This window comes from Sipha flava, unplaced genomic scaffold (genome assembly GCF_003268045.1).
Source record: "Sipha flava isolate LNK unplaced genomic scaffold, YSA_version1 64_pilon_pilon, whole genome shotgun sequence".
In the NCBI taxonomy this organism is placed as follows: Eukaryota; Metazoa; Arthropoda; class Insecta; order Hemiptera; family Aphididae; genus Sipha; species Sipha flava.
The window spans coordinates 1,179,146-1,192,488 of record NW_020273604.1 but is presented as its reverse complement, the minus strand read 5'-3'; the positions used below and the strand labels follow the sequence as shown (position 1 = coordinate 1,192,488).

The following is a 13,343-nucleotide window of genomic DNA, read 5'->3' as shown; positions in this document are numbered from 1 at the left end:
GTGTGTGTGTGTGTGTGTGTGTGTGTGTGTGTGTGTGTGTGTGTGTGTGTGTGTGTGTATTTTTTTAATTATTCGCATGAATTCATTAATTGTGTTTCGACCAAAACTTGCGTTTTAATGATGGTATTGTAAACAATTCTAAAATAGTAGGCGTGTACAGCATTTAAAATATGTGCAGGTATATTCTTAAATTTCAACGAACAATTGAAAAAATAAAATAAAATAAATAAAACGGAAAAGATAAAAATTGTTGCATAGATGCAGAATTACGGATGGGGATATTCTTTCCCCCTGACCTAACTACTGTGCGCCGACTAATTTTACGAGAACACTTTACAAAAACGTTTAAGTTACGGTTGAAACATGCGGTACCCGGACAAAGTCGTAACAACCAGACAGTAAAACCTCTAAATTCCGGTCGTTGCAATTTTTGTCCGCTATTGAGAGGTTTCCGTTGGGGGAGTTTTCGCTGTACTCAGAAAATCGGTTAGTTAACACCTCACAATCAACGGATTCCGTGTAGTGGTTGACCTGTTAAGGATACGTCCCCTTCGTACCACTGCAACTCACCGTGGTACATATGTCAAATAATCTCGTCCGGCCTCGCGAGGATTCGGTCTGATTGAACGTAAATGTAGCCGCCACCGCGCGATATTTGTTCAACGCGTAAAGCCGTGTCTAAACTAGCGTAACAAAACGATGAACGGTTCGACGAACTGTTCGCCGAACGACTAAAAAATATGCGTGTATGTTTGTGTGTCCATGTTCGCATAGGTTCGCGTATAGCTAACCAATAAATGACCTTATAACTCAAATAACTTTTCTGAATAACTCCAGAGTAGTTCGATCTATCGTTGATTATAGACATATATGAGTTGAATAGGTAATAATTAATTATTAAATATTTTAATTATTGTAATTAAATATTCTAAATGCTATAAATAATGACCATGCTGCAAGGGCTGTAGGCAGTGAACTAAACTTAAAAACTGATTATAAATAATAATATTTTAATTCCGTGTGTTGGTGAAAATGTTCAGAGACGTGTCCATACCTGTCGTAACATACTTTGATGTTACGTCGAAGTACCGACGGATCGCCGATTCGTTCGATAGGATGTTACAAGTTCGCCCATTCGTTACACACGAATCTTATTCGCGAACACATGTTCGTCGTTTTGTTACGCCAGTGTGGACGCGGCAAACATCACACGGTTCGGTTCGGCACTTCGGGGTGATGTTTTAAATTCATCGTCGGACGGGGTTAAGGAGAGAAAGCGACGGGGAACGACTCGTTCAACGGCGGCTCGACGGATGCTGCACGTTCTTATTGCGACGATACCGTCCACCGGCACGGGAACGGATGAAAAAGTGCGCGAACTCAGCGAGTCGATAGAAATAGCTACGTGACATCGTTCTCGTTTTTCTCTTTTTTTTTATTTTTTTCTAATCCGATTTCGAACGAAACACGTATTTACGAAAAATCCATCTTCACGTTGTGTACCGTGTTATTCACAAAAGCTCGGATACTAGGTAGGTATATGGTTTTTCCTTCGAAATAATTATTATTTTTATTTTTTTTTGAACATTAACCGATATTAAATGTACTTCCGTTTTCCGTACGATTATTAATATTGTAGCTTAAGTGCATTAAAATTATAACGTTCATTTTACCGTTTTGTTCGATTAACGTTCAATCGGTTTTGGCCTGACGTGAATTTTTATATTTATCAACATGAAAATTATAATCACGTAACCACGCGACTGCACCAGGGATGCGAGTGACACAAAAATATCACAGCCCCCGAGTGCATGCGACCACTGAACAACAATCACGAACCAAGAACGACCGGCCCGGAGCGCAGGACGACGACACGCAAACGAAAACCAACGTTATTCGCAATGGCTGTTGGCAAGTGACTGCCCTGGAAAGCGGTAACTTTAAACTGAAAGCAAAGAAATCGCGCGGAACGACACACACTGAACAGCCGACACGAAAATGGAAAACGTCGTTTCGAACAAAATGGCCGTAGACCAACGAAAACGGACACGGTCGGACAAGACGAGAAGAACGACGGTGACGACGACATGTACCACGGAAGCAACGGCCGTCGGACACCATAGTGACGACCAAACTCCTCAGTGCCACCACACTAAAACTGACCACACGAGAACTTGACGAACGTTTGCGGCACTGGGAACATGACTTGGCAATCACGCGAAACATATTAACCGAAAAAGCTCGAGAACATGAAATAACGAACGCGTTATCATGCGACCGATGACGACGCGATCACACCGTTGACCAACCGTTGATCAACCGTTGACGCGCCGTTATGCCGCCCGGAAACGATTACGCAAACCTTGAACAATGCGTGAACAACGATACAAACGGAAAGAACGTTCGTGGAGTGAACATGGTTATTGAATAGTTTTTAAATAGTTCGTCAAGTTGAAATATCGAACGCAACATCTGCTCGTTACAATACGTCAACGAAATGACCAAACTCTATTCCAACGGGTGGGGCAAAGGTAAGGCATTTTCGTATCGTGATGACACTAACAGACGCGGACAAATCGCCGTAAAACCATTTTGCCGTCGCCATTTCGACGTGAGGTCGCCACTTCGCCGTTAAAAAATATCCACTCGTTGTATAATTAATAATACGTGATCATAATCGATTTTAAAGATATATTTTGGTCATCATGTAATTATTATTATTATTACTTATTATACACATTTGCCAATATTCGATAATATTAATAATAACAAGATATTTTATTTTGTTTATTAGACATATTATTTTACACGTTTGTTAATATTATAATATTCAATTGTAATAATAATAAGGACATTTCAAAGACATATTTTACCCTTTTATTAGTTGGTATACTCGAGTTTAGAGTTAAAATTAAAAATATTTCTATTAGCCGTATTAACCTCAATGTATATGCATCCTATCAGGTATTTTTTTACCGACGAAGTGGCCTTACGTCGAAACAGTGACGACAAAATGATTTTATGGCAAAACGACAAAGGTGATTTGTCCTAGATCGATACACTCATATGATAGACTTTTTGTCGTATCATTGGTAAATAAAAATGTACAATTATTATCCTAAAATTTACAATTATTTTGACAATTGTTCTAGAACTCAAAAGAATGTTTTAAAAATTTAATATTCAATGATTATGATTTTTATTTTGAACTTTGTATATTTTGATTTAATAATAAAAATATTTACTTTAACTACTACACTTACACTAAAACGACAAGCTTAAAACTAAAAAAATTCAATTAAAACCGTATTTTTTACTGATTATTGCTTACTGTTCACGTCAATGTCGCTCACGATTTGACAAAATTAACAAATAAATATCGTTTATAACTATTTGTGTTATTTGTTAATTTTGTCACTCTTCGTCGTGTCGCATACAACGGTTATTTCCGCTATAGACGACAGTCTAGACACCATTTACACTGACAAAAAATTTCACTGCTGGCACTTACGCCAAAACGATTAGAGCGAAAATCAGCTATTCCTAATTTGGTAGTCACATGCAACGTTTCATCGTTAAAAAATTGTATTTTTCTGAATTTTTTATGTCAAAATATAATTTTGGGAAAATGTGTAAATTTTTTCTTGTCGAAGGCGGAATTGATTTATTTATTCGTATGGTTTTAATCTAAATAGTAACAATAGATAGTAATTAAAAAATTAACAAACATAAATGATCATTTCATGTACACATCAAGGTGACTACAATAACTATTAAGTACACCTAACATAGCTTACAATGCGCAACACAATAGTAAATCGTATTAAGTTGTATAAATTTAAATAATTATAAGTAATTATACTTTTTTTTTTCAATTCAGTAGGCCATCGTAAAGTGCCTCCTTCCAATTCGCATAGTATTTTTGTACCAAATGGGAAACAGTGTGTTGGGTATTCCTCGACGTGACCATTGTCTGGGTCGTTTAGTGGGCCTCACATACTTCTGGATCTGTTAGGTTCCGTTTAGTTATTTGGTATTTGAACCTAGTTTAATCTATTTTTCGAACCAGACCTTATTTTATCATTGGTATGACATCACCAAAATGCAATAGTGATGATCGACTGCCAATGTATTTACTGGATCGCTAAATTATTATTAAAAAAAAAAAAAAATAAAATAAAATAAAAATGTATTCACGTCACGTATTCGTGTACAACACAAACTAGTATTAAAATATTTTTAAGCATACGTTTTTTTCTTCGACTATAGTAATCAATACTTTACATATAATTGGATTTGTATAAGCATATACTCGTAATATATCTGAATATAGCTGTCGTAGGCATATAGTCAAATAACTGAATTACTGATAGAAAATATATTTACATTTTTAAAATAATACAAAATGTTTTTATTATTTGCCTGACATGAAATAGGCATTTAACTAAATGTCTAGGTGGATAGTGAAATTGCATAAACATTAAATTCTTTGGCTATATGACTAGACTTTTAATAAAATTCCTATTTGACATATCCAATAATTATATTTGATGAAAGAATGACCAAAATAGTGCTACACATATTTGTGGAATCGCTACGTTACTTGGTATATGTCAATGACGATGGAAAAAAATATGAGTATGTGTACGTTTACTATAAGAAAAAATAATTTTAGTCACTAAAAAAGAAAAACTAAAAAAATTTATCGATTTAAAGAACGGACTAGACGTTGATGTTTGGCTATATTTTGTTAAAAAAATGCTGATTTTCCTTTTTGGCTATCAAATGGAGATGTAACGCGATGGTTTTAAGCAATAAATTGCGAACTTCTACGTCGATATAATGTTGTTAATTAACCAATAACTTTTGTTACGATTTTTTCCCCACGTAATAAAACCATGGCCATGCGGTTCTTCTGCCGCCGTTGTCTAATTTGTATTCGCTGTCGGACGGTGAGGAGGAACCGCCAAAGGGAATCGACGAAAGAAAAAAGCCATGTTTTCTTACCGTTACCCACGGCTCATTTGACAACTGACTATTATGGAAAACAGACTAAGTCGGTTAATTACGTTTATTTTTGCGTGTATATTTTTTTTCTCCGGCTATTCTTATTATGTAGTATGAGGTGTTACATGGCCTCCGACGCTCTAGACGCATAGAAAACTGAATCCGCAACGATACACGCGTCGAATCGCGGGAATATCGTTACGACTATTATCGCGGACAGACGTGCACCTAAAAAAATTTAGTGGTCCAGTATTAAGGCGAGCGACCCGCTCGGTAAAAAAAAAAAATAGCCCTCGATGTGATGATAAATTTGTGCCGAATGATCCTTGTTATAAGAATATTTTTCGCGTTCCCGTTTTTATTTTTATTTTTTGGTTGTCATATCTATAACATTTATAATACGATAAATAATTTATACGGTGTGTACGACACTGCGAGTGTTGCATTGATTAATTTTTTTTTTTCACAGTTCTGTAAAGAGGTAACGGAAGTCGCTGAGGGATGAAAGGGACCGAATAGCCCGTGGTGCAAAAATGTTGACTACGCGCGTACCGTGGAATATGAAATTGATTATTAATTATCTTTCGCGATATTATCCATTATTCTGTCTTTAACTATCTCCCCCTTTCTTGGAGAGCGTGCGAAATGGGGGGGGAGCGATTAAACAACGTTTTAAGCGTAAAAATACAAAAAGTGTATTTAATACCGATGTAAACAATTATGTACGATCGTCATCGTTTCAATGCATACGACTACTATGTACTACGTGTCTTATCGATTATATCATTTATTGTTCATTTTTTTTTTTTTTTTGTAAAACCAGACGGATAAGAGTTGACTCCAAAAACGATCTCTCTCTCTCTCTCTCTCATTATGAGTCGTCTTACCCCGTGCTACAGTCGTGTCGGCTGCGTGCACGGTGTATATTAATAGATAATATATAATATAATAATATACAAGACGGTATCGTCTGTGTCGATATCAAAAACGTATTGTTCCGCTGGTGTCTCTCTACGAACAGTTGACCCACCGCCGTGCTGCCCGTAATGCGAAACGAAACCGTTGATCGATATTGTTCCCGGAGCGCAAGACGATCGTTGGGCTCTGATAAAAATACTTTCACGAATAATTTTGATCCCGCGCGTTTATCACGAGCAGTGTTATTACGATACGATCGTAAAATGATAGCACAGCAAGTGCGTTTTTTTGGCGTTTTATGGGCCACATATGACTACCGCACATGGTTTCCCGGTTAAACGTACCCGCGTGCACAATAATAATTGTAATACGTATTCGCGTTTTAGCGCCGCCCGGCGTCCAAAACGATATTATCTTACGTTGTATTCGTACATGTAAATAAATATACGTAGAAAAATCATTTTTCATTTTATTTTTTATCTTCAAACAAACAAAGGATTTACGTGGCCGGCACGCAATAATTTTTCCCCTTTAACGTGTACAATTTAGGAGCCTGTCATTATTATCATATTTAGAAGGTTCAACGAATATTTTTTTATGTAACCTTTTTTTCTATTGGTCCCAGAACGTATTTTCAAGAGAACACGTTTACTTATCATTTTCGGTGATTATTAGCATTAATTGTCCGCGTGCGCGGTAATATTATTATTCTGAGCGAGATAACATATAAATTAGCCAACACCGCAGAACTACGGACAGGGCAAAAAATATTGCAGTTCATACGGCTGTTATGAGAAAAATATCGCTCTCGTATGATATAAAATTTTTTTCGTCCAAAGTTTTATACCTTCGATATTGGCCAGCTGAATTCGTTTTTTTTTTTGACCCCATAGATTTCAACGTTTGATACAAGTCCCGATAAACCGTCGAATGGTACTGTCGTCTCGAGATCGAAAAAAAAAATTCATTACCATTCGGTTTTTAGGGCTCATGATACAATCCACCCTGTCCATCGTCCATCCAGCATGTAGTGTTGCACGCACCTTGCCGCGGTGGCCGTAAACAGGATGAGAAGTCGAGCTCGTCTGCACGGCACATCCTCTGAATGGAATCCACGAGATATTCCGACTTCAACTGGTCGAGTTATTCACATCGAAGCGTTTGTGTTTGTGAGAATAGGGTAGTTTATAACTATACAGTGTCGGACTCGAGTACCGACGTAACGTTACCGATATCGCGGGAAGAACTTGTACGTGCACGTGAATTATGTACTTCAAATTATATTTATATACACACGAGTACACAAGCACTGTATATCGGAACACGTGCCGCCCTAAAGCAATAATACAAAAAAGTTATTTTCCAATTAATCGTTTGTTAACGTACGCTCGGTGTAAACAATGTTCACTGCCAGTTGAATTTAAACTTTTGATATTTGATTGCTATATATTTTTCTGCGAAATATAAATATAATAACTTGTATAATAGTACAAGTCATGTTTTCTCGTTTTTTAATTTATTTATTTTTTTTTTTTTTTCGTTCCTAGTCCATAACGGTATACTACGACTTTTTTACAAAAACTTAATACGCAAACAAATGACGAAATGCAAAAATAATAATAATAATAATAATAATATTCAATTTCGAAATATTTCTTACAAGGTTAAATATGAATAATTTAATAAGTCCGTTATGATGATGTGAACAGTTTTAATATTACTCGAGGTACAATCGTATTGCGGCATTTTATCGCCATTTCTCGTTCGCGTTCAGTGTTTGTATTGAACGAATTATTGTAAAACACTCCTACGACGTTGGAAAAATTGAGTGGGCTTTAAACGTACAATAATAAAATTGAGCCATTGGACATTACGGGTGGCAGGGGAGCGGACACTTACGGTCGTAGGCGCTAAAGTGTACAAAAATAAAAATAAGTAAAATGGAACCGATTTTTTATTCTGTAAATACCATTTTTAAGTGGTATATGATTCATACAATTGATATTTATATTTTCACCTTTATATAGTACCTATATGGGTTTTTTTCCAAACGAATTCTGTGTAAATAACTATTTGTATACAAAATACGACGCATAATCAATTTATTGTTTAAACATTCCCGTCACACACCACTGCAGTAGGTTGTTCTAGAAGTTTTAACTACTTGCGAGTTTTGTTTCTTCAGACAAATCTTACGTCGCCGTCTCCGTCCGTATGAGCTCATCTTAGGTTGAAAAATTTCTATAAAAATTCGGTGTTCAACTGTTGTCTTTACAGTGAGCTTAGAAAGAAAATGCACGTCACGATATCAGAACAAATTATAAACAACTACGCCGAGCCGGGTGGAAAGTCGAAAATAGTCGATGGCGTTAACAACTCATGTTCCGCGTTACGGTATAACATCAGTGGCGTTCCGTTTGCTTTAGATTCGGCTCTGTTCAACCATCGTGGAAAGGACGGTTCACGTTTTCATCAAAGTCGAGGATAAAAATCGGTAACAACTCTATTGAAATGTTCCAGCGGACGAGGATTTCACATCAAACAACGTCGCGGAGCATGCTGTCTTCGACATCTTTGACGTGAGTTTCGAACAAAAATATTTATCCTTAGACGCTAACGATAAAACGAATAACCAATCGAAGTGAAAAAATATATGAAAACCTATCAACCCGGGAGCAAAGAACGTCTCGGCCATTGGTAACACTTCCATCCGTTTGGACCAGCGCTCGGTGAACTTGCTTGGACCAATTCCTTGTCGGTAAAGTAGAAACAAATTCGTAGTAGTGCAGTGCATTTGCACGAGGGGAAATGCTGGTCAGGAAAATTATATTATTCGACTCGAACGGGCCATCAAAATTCGTTCAAACGGTTTCTGTCCGTCAACGGGATGCATATTAGCATTCTGGGGTCGGTCTTCTCGGCACCGGTTATCATTTTAGCTTTCTGATTGGTCGTTTGATTTTGCCACGCTTTTTAAAAACTGTTATCTGGTATTAAGGGTTATTTACTATTATCACATTGCAATGCATATTTACTTTTTTTTTTTTTTTTTATAATGTGTGAATACAATTAATCTTTAAAAGGGTTTTTACTTTTTACTTTTTGTAGGTAGCTTTTTAAGTAAAATATTATAAGTCGAAAAGTTTCTTAAAATGTTTAAATTAGGGGAATTTGATGATAATTCATTTCATTCTAATATGTTTTCACACACCAGCTTGTAATAGTATTTTTACTATGAATACTAATTCAGTTACAAATATCTTGTTCGGAAAACATATTAAAATAAAATGAATTATTATCAAATTCCATTAATTTAAACATTTTAAGATACTTTTTGACTTATAATATTTTATTTAAAAAGCTACCTAAAAAAATTCAAAAGTAAAAACCCTTTTAAAGATTATTTATATTCATACTTTATAATAATATCATAAATAATAAATAGGCATTGCAATTTGATAATATTAAATAACACATAATACTAGATAACAAGTTTATAGGTAATAGTTTTTAAAAAGCGCGGCCAAACCAAACGACCAATCAGAAAGCTAAAATGATAACCGGTGCCGAGACCGACCCCAGAATGCTAATATGCCAACGGTATAGCCACCTCATAAATCGGTTTCGTAATCATGTGAGCGACCTCGCATATCCCTTCAACGGGTTTCTGCTGCCACCGATGCCGTGGTAATCAGGTCTCCAAGCAGTCCTATTTCGTGCTATTATCAGACGACTGATGAGGGTTACGGGAGTCTTGGCAAAGGTGGAACCAGGAATTTTTACGCCCGGGGAAAATGTTAAAATTACGCCCTATCATAGACCAATAATCAAATAATTTTCTCGAGAATTTTTTTCTAATAGTTAATAAACAATCATACTTATAGAATTTTAACTTAATATCAATAATGAACAAAGTTAAAAATATCAAATTAGTTGTTAATAATTACAAAAATTACACCCTCTAAAATGTTACACCCGAGGATGAATCCCCGTCTTCCACCCCCTAGTTCCGCTTCTGGGTCCCGGGCAATAGTCATACAAGACGGATGCTACTATATTTGTAATATTTAAAATTACGGAACAACACGCGTACGTTGCAGCACCCCGGTTGCCGGATACAACAAAAAAACTTATGTTGGACGTGGATCAACGTCTGATTCGTCTTTGGTGTATCGAAATGTTTTTAAAATATAAATCGGTAACCAAGCGAACAATTATCTACTCGTAGCAGAGACGGGACGTTAATTTATTTCCACCAAGTTCTCTCTCTTTAATATATATGTATAGGGTATAATATGTATTATTAAAAAACCTAAATAATATGTACGATGTTTTTCACAATACGTGACGTTTTACGTGTTCATTTGCATTATGCGTTACTCGCATTTCAAAAGAATTCTCGAGCGTTATTGTTATCCCACGTGCTTTATGAAAAACCATTGACGTCGTATGATTTACGTGCGATTTGAATAGCAATTGTGTAAAATGTTTCCATCCCGAACGAATGTCTCTTTATTATCGTCCCCCTCTCTGTTTAATTCAGAAAGTGTACACAGCGTTTCTCAATATTAGCGGAATACACTCAAGAGTAAAATTTAACTGAAAAGTACACCGTGTCGTGCTGTGCACGTGAAAATAATTCTTAAACTTACACTACGTATCTATAACGAATCATATAACTTAATTGCTGGAAAATAAATGTTCTCGAAACGCTTAACTTCGACCATCGTTAATAATTTAAAATTAAAAATCTATATATTAACAAAATTAAAGACCGACAAATGCCATGCGAGCATGCCACCAAATCGCCAAACATGATACCGCGATACGGGTACACAATCCATAGAGCGGGTCATCGGTATAAGTCAAAACCGTGGTCTTTTTTTCTCGGTGGCAGGAAAAACCCGTGGCATGGATGGCGTCCTATGAATTTCAAATGATTTTTTTTTCTATTATTATTATTCCACCATTTTCACGACGAAGCTATTTTTATGTACATTAATATTTGTATAAACTCGAGGGCAGTGTGGATTTGTTGCATTGTCAAAAAGCGGCAGATGGCAATTCAAAGTTTGCTCGGCGTTTTTGATTAATGAACTCCGAGTCCGGCCGCTTGTCTCTTTCGGATAGGTATGTACACGTTACGGACGCCTACAGATTTTTTTGACGTTTCCAACCCAAATCTCGTTTCGAAATTATTTTCCGCGTAGTCTCCGCCGCCGTCACGTTCGCGATAATCAATTATTTCCGTCGGATATTAAGGCCGAGCTCGTCCCTGACGCGCGTTTCCCGAGACGTTGTTATTACATCGTCACGTACCGGATATTGGTCGACATGATCTCCGGCCGGCTGGCTGCCATGGTTCAGCGTCCGAAGAGCAACGTGCGTTATCGATCGAAAAACCATACGGTACATAACGGAGATGAGATGTAGGCCGCGTAGAGCTCGGCGGATGTTCGCGTTTAGAGCATCATTACAGTTGTTTTCGATATATCCAAAGCGTGTCGCGGTCAACTGGCAGGAGCTATAAAAATGTCCGTGACTATGTTTTGTCGAATCCGTTGGATTTCGATCTACAAACGCTCTGCTGAGAAAAAAAGAGTTGATACACGGATGCGTTATTACATCGGTACACGAATCGCATCAATAGTCACTGTCATAGTTAAAAAGCAAAACGTCAACCGATTCCGTTTTTATTAAAATTATCACGCAGAGTTTAATATGGATTTTGGTTTCATTACGAATTTCCTATAGCAACCAAATCGTTATCTATGCATTCCAGTGATGCTTCGGATGAAAAACTTTGACCCCCCCCCCACCATGCGACAAGATACATCCGCGTAAAAAAAATAAAGTGACAATTGATAACATGAAACGGCTACAATTTCAGGTGTTGTTCTTGTGACCACATCAAATGGAAAAAAAATACTTATCCACTCGTATCTTCATTCTCATTGCACCTTTCCTCTTCAAACAATTTTTACCAGGCGATGCCGAAATGTTTCTCAGATATCGTAATATCTGTACGAAAAAAAAAAAAAATAAACAAATTACCCTAGTACACATTTCGCACGCAAGTGATCTGCACGCCGCAGCGTCGCATTTATATGAATAACACACGGAAACGGCTCTCCGGAAGTGTATGGCGTACGAATAAAAATACGCGGTGCGTGTTGTGCTCGCAAGAATAATAATAATTAACGCCGCCTGAATATTCTTCGCGTCATGAATTCAGTAGCATTGTTTACCGTGTTCATTGTGATGGACAATAGCAACTGAAACGCCAGAGAAAACGAGCAGCACCCGCGCCGTACCGCCACGGTACATAGATTTTCACGAACTCGAGGTATTATTTTATTATTGTTTTTATCATTATTAATATTGTTGTTGCGCGTAGGATTTTTTGTAAACCGAAAACTTACTTTACTACACACTATAACAATTATTTTTCTCGACGATAATTAAAATTGCGTTTTAATTGAATACGAGAGGCGGTGCTGCGGTGATCATCGATTACCTACGTATCGGGAACACGGGGAATGAACATTTCGTATCCGTAAAACGCCCCGCGATCCTCATTCCACACCGTCGAAAGATTGCGTTAAGGATACGCCACGTACTTCCTCGAATCCACACCACCGGAAAAATTGTTACGTGTCCATTGGTTGCGCATTGCATAAGCTTTAAATTTAAATCGATTTTTTTAACGGACGATTTTAATATTATATCATTGTCTCGGTGAAATGTATTGCTGTTAATTTCTATCAAAATTCCATCTCTACACTTACATAAGCAGTTTAGGTAAAAATATAGTTTTTATTTTTTCGCGTTTTACTATTGAAATGTATGCTGTTATTTCATTATGTTTGAATACTATACTAAATAGTTTTTGTCGCGTTCTACTCGTGTGCCGAAAGCTGTACGATTTAATTTTGTATTCTAATTAAAAAAATATTAGTATATTGGAATACGATTTAAATTAGTTATCATGCAAATATTTAAGGTAGTTCACAAAGAAATGATTAAATTTATTATATGTATAGAGCGGGTACCTATGTTTATATAATTAGAAAAAATTAATTATTTAACCTTATTAAAACATAATATAAAATTATTTTATTTTATTAATCATATTTTTGCTTAAGCTGTTTTTATTATAATTCCGCGAAGAGTATGATATTATTATAATTATTTTAATATTTTTTTAATTTTTTTTTTTTTAAGAGGAATTCCAATTTATTTTCGCTCAAGTATAACCAATTCTGTTTAATTCATTTAATCTTAATCCACGTTTTAATTAAATACAATTAATTTATAATAATTCCAATTACATTTTAAATGCTATCGAAGTAGATCGGCGAGAGTATACCTTCTTGATGAACAGACTCGACGAGTACAATTTAACGGAGGATTTATTG

The 13,343-nt window shown here is 36.2% G+C and overlaps 1 long non-coding RNA gene across 1 annotated transcript in view; it reads right to left on the bottom strand.

The window, feature by feature from the left end:
* LOC112691585 overlaps nucleotides 1-653 on the bottom strand; it is a 27,156-nt gene extending 26,503 nt beyond the window's left edge. The window contains exon 1 of the long non-coding RNA XR_003149320.1: nucleotides 571-653. This is a non-coding gene — a long non-coding RNA (uncharacterized LOC112691585). The remainder of the gene's footprint in view (nucleotides 1-570) is intronic.
* Between the last annotated feature and the right edge of the window lie 12,690 nt (nucleotides 654-13,343).